General features: G+C 52.1%; 1 protein-coding gene and 1 pseudogene across 2 annotated transcripts in view; one reads left to right on the top strand and one right to left on the bottom strand.

The window, feature by feature from the left end:
• LOC308042899 (olfactory receptor 14A16-like) overlaps positions 1-12,086 on the top strand; it is a gene marked incomplete at both ends in the record, with an annotated part of 46,444 nt that overhangs the window by 13,713 nt on the left and 20,645 nt on the right. The window lies entirely within an intron of this gene.
• On the bottom strand, positions 6,314-7,216 carry LOC308042741 (olfactory receptor 14A16-like; annotated as a pseudogene). The gene has a single exon. The product of its transcript is annotated as an olfactory receptor 14A16-like (transcript).

Consider the following 12,086-nt stretch of genomic DNA (forward strand, 5'->3'; position numbering starts at 1 on the left):
TGCTCTCACCCTGGTATTTCCATACGCTGACTGATGTGTCTCCACTCTCATGCTCTGTTCCTGGAAACACAAGTACATGGACTGATCTCCTGCTCCTTCTGGATGATTTCTCGTACCACAGCACTGCCCTTTGAGTGACATTTCTTCCTCCTCATGTCCAGTCTCCACGTTTTAAACTGCGATGTGTGGCAGTGTTTCTCTGCTGTAGAAAGAAGGACCCTGAAAACTACTTGACCTGTCAGCCTCTTACCTGTGCCTGGGAAGATGATGGAACAGATCCTCCTAGAAGCTGTGCTAAGGAACAGAGAATGGTGACTCAACCACTTCCCTGGGCAGCCTGTTCCACTGCTTCACAACCTTTTCCATGAGGAAATGTTTCCTAGTATCAATTCTGAAATTTCTCTAGAACAAGCTGAGTCCATTTCCTCTCATACTCTCACTTGCTACTCAGGAGAAGACCAACACCCTCCATGCTACAACATCTTTTCAGATAGTTGTAGAGAGCGAAAAAGTCTCCTCGCAGCCTCCTTTTCTCCAGGATAAACAGCCTCAGAACCCCTAACTGCTCCTCAGCAGACCTGTGCTCCAGACCCTCAACAGCCTTGTCCCGCTCCTCTGCACTCACTCCAACACCCCAAGATCTTTCCTATAGTGAGGGGCCCAAAACTGAACCAAGAATTTGAGTTGTGGCCTCACCAGTGCCGAGTACAAGGGGATGATCGCTGCTCCGGTTCTGCCCACTACACTGTTCTTGATGCACATCAAGCCATTGGACTTTTTGGCAACCTGGGCACATGCAGGCTCATGTTCAGCTGCTGTCAATCAACAATCCCAGGTCCTTTTCCACCAGGCAGCTTTCCAGCTACTCTTCCCCAAGCCTGTAGTGTTGCAGGGGATTGTTATGACCAAAGTGCAGGACCTGACATTTGGCCTTGTTAAACCTCAGACAAATGGCCTCGGCCTAATGAAGCAGCAGCTCCAGATCCCTCTGTAGATACTTCGTATCCTCCAGCAGATCAACACTCCTACCCAATTTGGTGTCATCTGAAAACATAGTCAGGGTGCACCCGATCCCCTCATCCAGATCATTGATAAAGAGATGAGAGAGAACTGGCCCCAATACTGAGCCCAGGGGACACCACTCATGACCGGCCACCCACTGGATGTGGCTCCGTTCACCACAAATCTTTGGGCCTGGCCCTCCAGCCAGTTCTTGATCCATCACAGATACACCATCCCAGGCCATGAGCTGCAGCTTCTCCAGGAGATGCTGTGGGACACGGTGCCAAACGCTTTACTGCAGTCTAAGGACACAACACACACAGCCCGTGTGGCGGATTCACTCCCCACGACAGACTTTCCCTCATCTGCTCAGCCGGTCACCTTGTCACAGAAGAAGATCAGGCTGGTCAAGCAGGACCTGCCTTTCATCAAGCCATGCTGATTGGGCCCGATTGCTCGTCTCGTGTGTGTGACCTCACAGTCCTTTGCCAGTCGTGTTCCTGCTGTTCTCTAATCCCCTGCAGAGGCAGAAGTGACCTCACAGTGCCCGCCACAGCCATTGGCTTCCTACTGGACTATGAGTTACTGAGGCACAAGTGACCACATGACATCGTACCCACCATCACGCTCCTTGTGGTCCACTGTGTGAGCAGATCAAACTAAGCTGCTTTCATCAAATGTATCTCATAGATTTCCTATCAAGGGTTTGAGTGGAGAAATGTTCCTCAGAGGAGCTACTGTATTTAGCCTGGGGCATTTTACATCCCTGCTTCTGCCTTGATTTTTTTTCTCTTCTGCCTCTCTCTATTCTGACATAAAAGAGCTCTCCATGGAAAAGATTCATGGAATCCTACAATAACACAGGTTAGAAGAGACCCCTGAACACCATCTCTGTCCCACTGACCTTTATGGCATCTCAAGGAATAGCTAATGGCATTTGTGCTCCCTTGGGTTCATCTCACCACATGCACACACTGGACATGCACATGATGTGTATGTTTACAACTCATCTGCACAATGAAAACATGGTCTTTTGATCTAGTATTTCATAAAATCAATGAATGTCCTGAGTTGGAAGGACCCACAAGGATCATGGAATCCAACTCCTGTCCCTGCACAGGACACCCCACAGGTCACCCCGTGTGTCTGAGGACGTTGTCCAGTCTCTTCTTGAACACTGTGAGGTTGGGGCCATGACAGCTCCCTGGGGAGCCTGTTCAGTGCCCAGCACCTCTGGGTGAAGAACTTTCTCCTCATGTGCAACAGACCCCCCCGGCAAATATTTATTCCGTTCCCTTGGGTTGTCTCATTGGTCACCAGAGAGAAGAGATCAATAACTTCCCTTCCTTCTCCCCTTGTGAGGAAGCTGTAGCCACCATGAGGTCTCCTTTGAGTCTTTTCTTCAGCTATGATGCTGAGAAACCTCTTGGTTTACTTTCTGAAGCAGAAAGGGAAAGCCATGACCCCCAGGCAATGGGAAGGGGGATCCTGTCCCTCACACACGGCTCAGGATCTTCCTGGGACCGTGGGATGTGGGTGTGCAAGGCTCAGGGAAGAACAACACTGTTACAACAACTTCCAGCTTCCCCATGGGGCAGCAAGGAGGCACTGAGGCCCCAGTGCCATGAGGACAACATGTCTTCTCCTGGGCCTCAGTGGCAGAGACAACTGCCCTGGCCAAGGAGACACAGACCTAGGTTCTGTGGGACCCTTCCAGCGCCCTTTGCCATCTGCACCACAGGCTGTTCTACATGGTCCTACCCCTGCCCCTCTTTCCCTGCAGGCTGCAGATACACATCTCGCTTCCCCACCTGCTCTCACCCCAGCATTTCTGCACTTTCACTGATGTGTCTGCATCCTCACTGGCTGCTCTTTGGAACACAAACCATAGGCTGATCCAGCTCCCTCTGGGTCACCTCTTGCACCACAGCACTGCCCTTACAGTGACATTTCTTCGTCCTCATATCCATTCCTCACCTTCCAAGTAGACTTCTTTTTTCTCTTCCCTACTTCTTCCCACTATCAAGAAAAGCTCAACCATCTCATAAACTGCCCTTCATGCAGGGAACCCAACCCGTTAGGCTTCTTATGGTCTTTTACCTGACCAGAGAGAAGTCACCTCGCCATGATCTCCTAAATCCCATGAGTGCTGCTGGCCTTTCAGCTTCTCTGACAGACACGACCATGTCCCTGCCGATGTCCCGTCATGTTCTCAGGTGGGATGGACATGACAACCCGTCTCTCTTCCTGGGTAAGACCTGTGGGCACTTGGGCAGAGGTTCTTTCCCAGCCATGTCCCTGCTGCTGGGCTGTCACCTCCAGACACAGAACTGACCCCACTGTCCCCTTCACAGCCAAAGTCTTTCCACTCAGTTATGAGTTTCGGAGACTCAACTGCCATCATAATCACACACCCATCCATCCCCCTCCTTATGGGCTGCAACCTAACTAGATAAAACTATGCTTGTTTTATCAAACTGATCAAATCTATTTCCTGTTAAAGATCTGAGAGGAGAAGCATTCTTGACAGGAATGTGGAATGTTGAAACCTTTTCTATGTCCTCTCCTACCTCTTTTATTTCTTATTGTTTTCCTTCTGCCTGGTTGCTCATGGTGAATTCACTACATGAAGTGCAAAGCCAATCCCACACCCAGAGATAAGATCTTCTTTATTCCAGAGTTATGCAAGTCTGGATGCTGGAATGAAACCAGCACAACAGACAGAGAAGGAACATCTATTCTACACATATCTCTACATTCAGACCCTCCTGGCAGTCCTAAAGAGCCAAGTGTTCACGCATTGGCACATTGGTTACATAATCATTTTACCACTACACATGCTTGTTGAGAGAGGGTCCCGGGCTGAGCCTGGGACTCCCACCCTGGGGGTGTGTGTTTTAGTGTTATAATGAGCATAAAAGGAACAAAGCTCAGCTACAGGAGACTTTATGTAACCGTCTTGAGACAAATGTTAAAACAAGACTCAGCTAATTGTGCAGGCTCCAGAGTGTCTGCACTGCAAGGACAGTATTCTTTGCAGGTTCTGATTAGGTGTTTTAAACGTCACTTTTATCTTTGTTAGAGCAGCAGACTGACCAAAACTGAGAGGATTTTCATGTTTTAGGTTAGCAATTGCAGGCAGGATTCATTCTTTTAACTGGTAAGGACTACATCTTCTGTCTTCAAACACCTCTCCAATGTAAAGTCTCATTGAACCATAGAATAACTCAGATTTGAAGAGAGCCCTGAACAACATCTTGTCTCACTCTTTTGCTCAAGGCAGGGGGCACCAGGTGAGGTTGTTCTAGGCCTCTGTCTAGCTTTGCATCCTCCACAAAGGAGCTGAAAATGTGCTCCATGACATGATGAAGAGGCAGAATAAAGCCATTGGACAGTGTTGGCCCAAGTACTCATCACTGAGGGATGCCACAAGAAACTGGCTGAACACAGGACTTTGTACCACTGATGATGTTTGGGTTTGGTCATGCTGCCAACTCTCCATCCATCACAACATCCACATCTGCATCCCAGATCTCACCAATCTGCTCTAAGGCACCACAGGAGACCATGTCTGGGGCCTTGCAAAACTCCATGTACTCAACATGCCTTTCTTTCCCCTGCCCATTTGGGTTCAGCAATTTCTTCATTGTACTTCAACTGCCTGGAGATGCCTGCAGGAGAATGTGGTCCGGCCACCTCCCAGGGACAGACGTAGGCTGAGCAGCCTGTCTGTCTCCCAGTTCTCCTTCCTGCCATTCCTGAAGATGGGTTTGACATCTGCCTTTCTGAGGGACCTCTGAACCTCCCTGATCACTCTGGCACTTCTGAGACCACAATCCAGAATTTCCCACAGGGAAAGAAGGGCAGGTGTAGGACTGTGTAGAATAGCATGTGATGGAGATAGCAAAGGTGATGGAGCAAATAGGGACATTTACAATGAGCCTGTCCAAGGGAGCTGAGATGAATCTCACTGTGCCACTGGGATTTGTCTTTGGAGTCACACATAGAAATATCAGGGTTCTGTCAGACATCCACATCTGAGTTGGCCCTGTGGACTCTTAAAACACATTGAGATATTCAGGGACAGACATCTTCCCTTATACACACAGAGGCAGGAGTCACAATGTCTCCCTGGGCTCCTATTCCTTTTCCCAAATGTTGGAAGACACCTCAGCCCCGTGGTGTGTCGCCATGTTCTACGTTTATCTTTGATGTCCGTCGTCATTAGGAGTGGATATCGGTTCAAGGAAGCACATCCCAGTGCTGCATTCTGGTGGTTTCCTATGGGATATTAGTCCTAAAATAATGTGACCTCAATGAACTATCTGTCTCACAGGCCTTCATGGAACCCCAAGGAATAGCTCACTCATGTTCGTCTTACCTCACATACATGATGTACATGCTCACATCTCATTTGTACAATGTGAACACGAATCTCATTCAGTGTAATTCCATGGAGGGACAAAGACCTCTGAGCTGGGATGAGAAGCCAGTGCTGGAAATGGTGGTTGTGAGGGGCCAGTCCATGTTGATTGACCTGGGGCTCCTTCCACGGGGTGTCCAGTGCACAGGGGCACAGCCCAGCCCCCGCTCTGCTGGTCCTGCAGGTCTCTGGCAGGAGCCTGGCTGTGAGAGGACACTGCTGTGTGCCAGCCCTGCACAAACACACTGTTCAGCTGCACACTGATGTTTCATCTGTGGCCATTTCTGTAGGAATAAGCTTGCGAGAAACTTTGCAAGAAGATATTAACCATCATGCACTGCCCAAAGAAGATCACTTTTCCTTGTGCAAGTACTGTTACTGAGGCCAGCTCTGTCACAGCAGTGCCCATTGCCTGTCCCTGCCTGCGCTCACAGGGCTGACACACAGCAGGACGGTGACCAAGCTGCCAGAGCACTCAGGCCTTGTACCAACACAAGGGATGAGAAGGAGAGTGTGGGAGTGGAACCGGAACAGCTCTGGACGACCAAGCGCTGCTGCTCCCTAGCAGGGCTGTCATGATGGACTCTTTTCCTCTCCTCCCATGGACAGGAACTGTCCCTGCAGCTCTAAAAGGACTTGCAAGAACGATATAGTGAAAAACAAGTCACTACAGGACCCTTTATTTTGTTTAAATACACACAGGTCATGGCTCCTCATTTACACAACCAGGCGTTATAAAAGAAAAGCAGACAGTGATTTAGAAAAGGGATGACAACATTATCAGAATAAAAAAATTCCAATGACAACAGCAAATTTAGATGACAAGCTGGACCTCTAACAAGTGAACATTAAAACTTCTATGTAGAAGTAGATGAGCAGCTTATTACTTCAGAAAACACTAAGATATGACTTTTGATTCCTCATGCTGTAGATGAGGGGGTTCACTGCTGGAGGCACCACCGAGTACAGAACAGACAGCATCAGATCCAGGGATGTGGAGGAGATGAACGGGGCTTCAGGCTGGAAAACATGCCAGTGCTGGTGAACAGAGAGACCACGGCCAGGTGAGGGAGGCAGGTGGAAAAGGCTTTGTGCCGTCCCTGCTCAGAGGGGATCCTCAGCACGGCCTTGAAGATCTGCACATAGGACACCACAAAGAACACAAAACACCCCTCAAAAAAAAAAACAACTGACCACAAGAAGCCCAAGTTCCCTGAGGCAGGAGTGTGAGCAGGAGAGCTTGAGGATCTGAGGGATTTCACAGAAGAACTGTCCCAGGGCATTGCCCTTGCACAGGGGCAGTGAAAATGTATTGGCCGTGTGCAGCAGAACATTGAGAAACCCAGTGGCCCAGGCAGCTACTGCCATGTGGACACAAGCTCTGCTGCCCAGGAGGGTCCCGTAGTGCAGGGGTTTGCAAATGGCAACATAGCGGTCGTACGACATGGTGGTGAGGAGACAATACTCTGCACCAAAGAAGAAACATACATGGAAGACCTGTGCAGCGCATCCTATGTAAGAGATGGTCCTGCTGTCCCACAGAGAATTGGTCATGAACTTGAGGAGAGTGGTGGAGATGAAGCCCAGGTCGAGGAGGGCAAGGTTGAGCAGGAAGAAGTACATGGGGATGTGGAGGTGATGGTCCCAGGCTATGGTGGTGATGATGAGGCCGTTGCCCAGGAGGGCAGCCAGGTAGATGCCCAGGAAGAGCCCGAAGTGCAAGAGCTGCAGCTCCCGTGTGTCTGTGAACAGCAGGAGGAGGAACTGGGTGATGAAGCTGCTGTTGGACATTGGCTGCCTGTGGGCATGAGGACCTGTGCAAGGAGGAAAATATAGTGATGGTTTAGGTTAGACTTCTCTGGGAAAATCCAAAGCCATTTCCCCCAGGCCCTCCGACCCCATCACACACAGAGACACTTTTCTTTTTCCAAGAGAAAGTCATGGCTCTAGCCCTTGTTGGTGCTTGATGAGTGTGCAATGAAGAGCAGGGTCTCTGCCCAGGGCCTCCTGAGGAGTCAGCTTGACCCTGTGTGATCGGATGGGGCCGTGGCCAGTCCTGGGGTTCAGCTTTGTCAGATGGAACCACTCCTAGTGCAGAAGGGACTGTCGGCATTTGTTCTGCCAGTGATAAGGAACCAGGACGGCACAAGCCATTTCGAGAGGTCTGGGGTTTCTACAGCTCCTTGTCCCTGCCCACGCTGGGGAGTGTTCTTGGGTGTCAGAAACCCTCAGCATTTCTACTGCACTCAAGGAGAACAGAGCGAGTCCTGTGAGACCAGAGGATGTCTGCGGTCAGTGCAGAGTGAGGGCAGCTGCTCTGTCCCTCTGACTTTCTCCAGCTGCCCTGGGCTGGCACCTTTCTGAGATGGAGGCTGATCACACTCTCATGTTACCCTGAAAAGCCACCAGGCACTGCTGAGAGCAGAGGGATCCACCTCAGACCATGACAGGTCTCACCCTTTCCTAAGGTCTCAGCACCCAACGTTTAGCCCAGGACACACACAGCTCATTCCCCAGCCCCACAGACTGCATTGCCCACAGCCCACAGGTCAGAGCAAAGCTTGCACATGTGTTCCCATGGACACACCTGCAGGAAAGGACCCACAAGATCAGGCTGTGACTCTGCAGCTGAAACTGCCATCCCCAGAGAGCCTGACAGCAAGAACAAGATCCCAACAGCAGTGACCCAGAGCAGGGGAGCAAGAAGGAAAATGCGGTGAGGGTGGGTGTGAGAGAGGCCAGGGCAGAGGCAGCCGGGCACTCAGACAGCGTCCCCCTTCCCCAGCTGTGCAGCCACCTCCCAGGCACCAACAGTGCCGGGCAGCTGCTCTCAGCCCCTGTGCTCTGCAGAGGAACTGCAGCTCTGGCTGCACAGGAGCTGCTTCATGCCTTGGAGCCCCCGGCCCTGAGGGCAGAGGCTTTGCTGGGTGGGACAGGAGGCCAGGGGGCTGCTCACAGGAGGGATCTGCACTGCAGGGGGTCACAGGGACTTTTCTCTCTTCTCCCTCTCATAACCATTCCGGGTTTGGTTTCCTCTCATTTCTGATCATTTCCCTGCTGCCTGGAGATTCTCCCCCTGGGAGGTGTTTCCCTGTCCATGTCTGTTCCCTGTCAGTGCTCACAGACCATCCCACCCTCTGTGCCCTCCTCCTGGCCCTACAGATCCTGCCTGTTCACAGGCACTGCCTGGGGGCATCTTCCTCTTTGCAGGCTGGAAAACAGGACAGGTCAGACTAAGGCTGACGGGTCCAGCAAAGGTGATGCAGGTGCTGTGCACAGGCAGAGGGGTGGGGAAGGGATGTCATGAGCCTTCTGGCAGATGTACTGATCACTCAGAGTTGCAGTTCAGGAGTCTCAGTGACTTGTTTAAGCATGAGAGCTCATTTTCATTTTATCCTTTCCTGCCCGCCCTGACCCTTGGGATTGGAAACTGAAAAGACAGGCTCAGGAAAGCTCCTTATCTGTCTGGTAATCCTTGCACTGATCTTGCCCTTGAGGCATCTCCTTGGAAAAATCCTGGGGGTGATCTGGATGTGTGAGCAGCCTTGACCCACACAGCACTCTCTCCACAGCAGAAGGACCCTGTCATTTTGGAGGTCACTCCTTCCACCCACAGCTTCTCCCCACAGCACTGTGGGGATCTCCCCGGCAGGCTGAGCGCTGACCCTGGCAGGCAGCAGAGTCCCTGCTCGGCATAGCCCTGAGGTGCAGGGACCCTGCTCTGCAGGACAGCCCTGGGCACTCCTGCCTGCACATTGACATTTACGCCCCACAGTCACCCTGGGGAGAACGCAGCATTCACGTCTTGTCACTCTGACAGTGCAGAAGGCAATCCCTGCTCTGCAGCACATCCTCCCCTCTGATCAGAGAACCTCTGAGAGCTGTACTTACATCTCTCACAGGCTCTGCAATGTGACAGCTTTCTGAGATCCTACCATGATTTGCAGATGCAATGCCCTGCAGCCACAGGCTTCATATCTGAGAGGATTTCATTTCCAGTGAACTCTCAGCATCCTCCCAGCCCAGACTGCATTTCCCTCTCTGTGCCTGTCTCGTGTGCCCTCGGTGCTGCAGGCAGAGCCCTCAGCCCTGCTGCGTGTGCAGAGGAGCTGCTCCTGGGCAGAGCTCTCTCTCTGCAGCGCTGCCACTGCCATGAGCTCCCTGTGTCCCAGGAGCCCAGCCCAGCTCAGCAGCACAGGAGCAGCCCATGATGTCCCTTTCTCTGTCCCCTCGGGGTCCCTCCAGGGGCTCCAGTGACACATCCTTTGAGACAACCTCAAGTAATCAGTAATGTTAGTTGTGTCTACTCTGCAGAGATACTTCTTGCCAGCATTGTATTCTTGCTAGTAAAAAATAAATTGGTATGAGAATATTCCAGGTGTGGTCTCCCCAGGGCAGAGCAGAAGGGCAGGAGAACCTCTCTGAGCTACTGACCACCCCCTTCTAACCCACTCCAGGTACCATTGGCCTTCCTGGCCACAAGGGCCCAGTGCTGGCTCATGGTCATCCTGCTGTGCCCAGGACCCCCAGGTCCCTTTCCCCTACAGTGCTCTCCAACAGGTCCTTCCCCAACTTACACTGGAACCTGGGGTTCTTCTTGCCCAGATGTAAGACACTACACTTGCCCTTGTTCTATTTCATTACATTTTCCCCGCCCAACTCTCCAACCTGTCCAGGTCTCTGGATGGCAGCATAGCTTCCAGTGTCAGCCACTCCTTCCAGCTTGGTGTCTTCAGCAAACTTCCTGACAGTCACTCTATCCCTCATTTAAGTCACTGATGAATTTATTGAATAGTACTGGCCCCAGCACTGCCCCCTGAGGCACTGCACTAGATACAGGCCTCAACTGGACTCTGCCCACTGACCACGAATCTCTGGCTTCTTCCCTTCAGCCAGTTCACAGTCACCTCACTACCCGCTCATCCAGACCGCACTCCCCCAGTTTAGCTGTGAGGATGCTGTGGGAGACTGTGCCAAAGGCTTTACTGAAGTCAAGGTAGACCACATCCACTGTTTTGTCATCATGTATCCACCTCGTTATGTCTTCATGAAAGTCAATGAGGTTGGTCAAGCACAACTTCCCCTTGGTGAAGCCATGTTGACTGCCCCTAATGACCCTCTTATCCCTGATATGCCTTGAGATGGCACCAAGGAGAAGTCGTTCCATCAGTTTCCCAGGAATGGAGGTGAGGCTGACCAGTCTGTTGTTCCCTGGGTCCTCCTTCTTGCCCTTTTTGAAGACTGCAGTGACATTTGCTTCCCTCCAGTCCTCAGGCACCTCTCCATTTGCCACAACTTAGCAAAGATGATGGAGAGCGGCCCAGCAATGACCTCAGCCAGCTTCCTAAGCATCCGCAGGTGCATCCCATCCAGACTCATGGATTTATGGATTTACCTTCAAGCAGCCTTGCCCACGAGATTTCCCCCAGCAATTGCCTGAAAAGGCCAAAGTTTGCCCTGCTGAAATCCAGGGTTGCAATTCTGCTTGCTAACCTGCTCCAGCCACATGAGATCCTGAACTCCACCATCTCATGGTCGCTGCAGCCAAGGCAGCCCTCAACCTTTACCGCCTCAACCAGCCCCTCCTTGTTAGTGAGGATGAGGTCCAGCAGCTCCTCTCCTGGTCGGCTCCTCCACCCTTTGCATCAGGAAGTTCCCATGGATGCAGTTGGTGAACCTCCTGGACTGTGTCTGGCTGAGTTGTCCTTCCAGAAACATCATGGGAGTTTAAACCCCCATGACAACCAGGGCCTGTGACTGAGGCCGCTCTCAGCTGCTGGAGAGGCCTCGGCAATGTCCTCACCCTGAGCTGGTGGGTTGTGATGGACACCCACAGCAGTATCACCCTAATGCTCCCAGTGCTCCCAGTAACCCTCCCACTGACCCCTCCAGTGCTCCCAGTAACCCTCTCACTGACCCCTCCAGTGCTCTCAGTAACCCTCCAGTGCTCCCAATTATGCTTCCACTCACCCCTCCAGCGCCCTCAGTAACCCCCACTAACCTCTCCAGTGCTCCCAGTAATGCTCCCACTAACCCCTCCAGTGCTCCCAGTAACCCCCACTAACCCCTCCAGTGCTCCCAGTAACCCCTACTAACCCCTCCAGTGCTCTCAGTAACCCTCCAGTGCTCCCAGTAATGCTCCACTCACCCCTCCAGTGCCCCCAGTAACCCCCACTAACCCCTCCAGTGCTCCCAGTAATGCTTCCACTGACCCCTCCAGTGCTCCCAGCAATCCCTCCAGTGCTCCCAGTAGCCCTCACTAACCCCTCCAGTGCTCCCAGTAACCCTCCCACTGATGCCTCCAGTGCTCCCAGTAACCCTTCCACTAACCCCTCCAGTGCTTCCAGTAACCCTCCCATTAAGCCCCCCAGTGCTTCCAGTACCCCCCAACTAACCTTTCCAGTGCTCACAGCAGCCCCCATTGTTCCCAGTAATCCTCCAAGAACTCCCAGTTAACCCCCAGTGCTCCCACTAACTGTCCTTGTGCTCCAAGCAGGCCCCCACAGTGCTCCCAGTAACCATGTTGTGTTCCCATTAACCCCCCACTAATCGTCCTACTGTTTCCAGTAATCCTCCCAGTAAACCTCCCAGTGCTCTCAGTAAACCTCCCAGTGCTCCCATCAACACCCCCAGTGCTCACAGTGAGCCCCAGCAACCCCCT

Source organism: Nesoenas mayeri (assembly GCF_963082525.1).
Source record: "Nesoenas mayeri genome assembly, chromosome: 8".
Taxonomy (NCBI): domain Eukaryota; kingdom Metazoa; phylum Chordata; class Aves; order Columbiformes; family Columbidae; genus Nesoenas; species Nesoenas mayeri.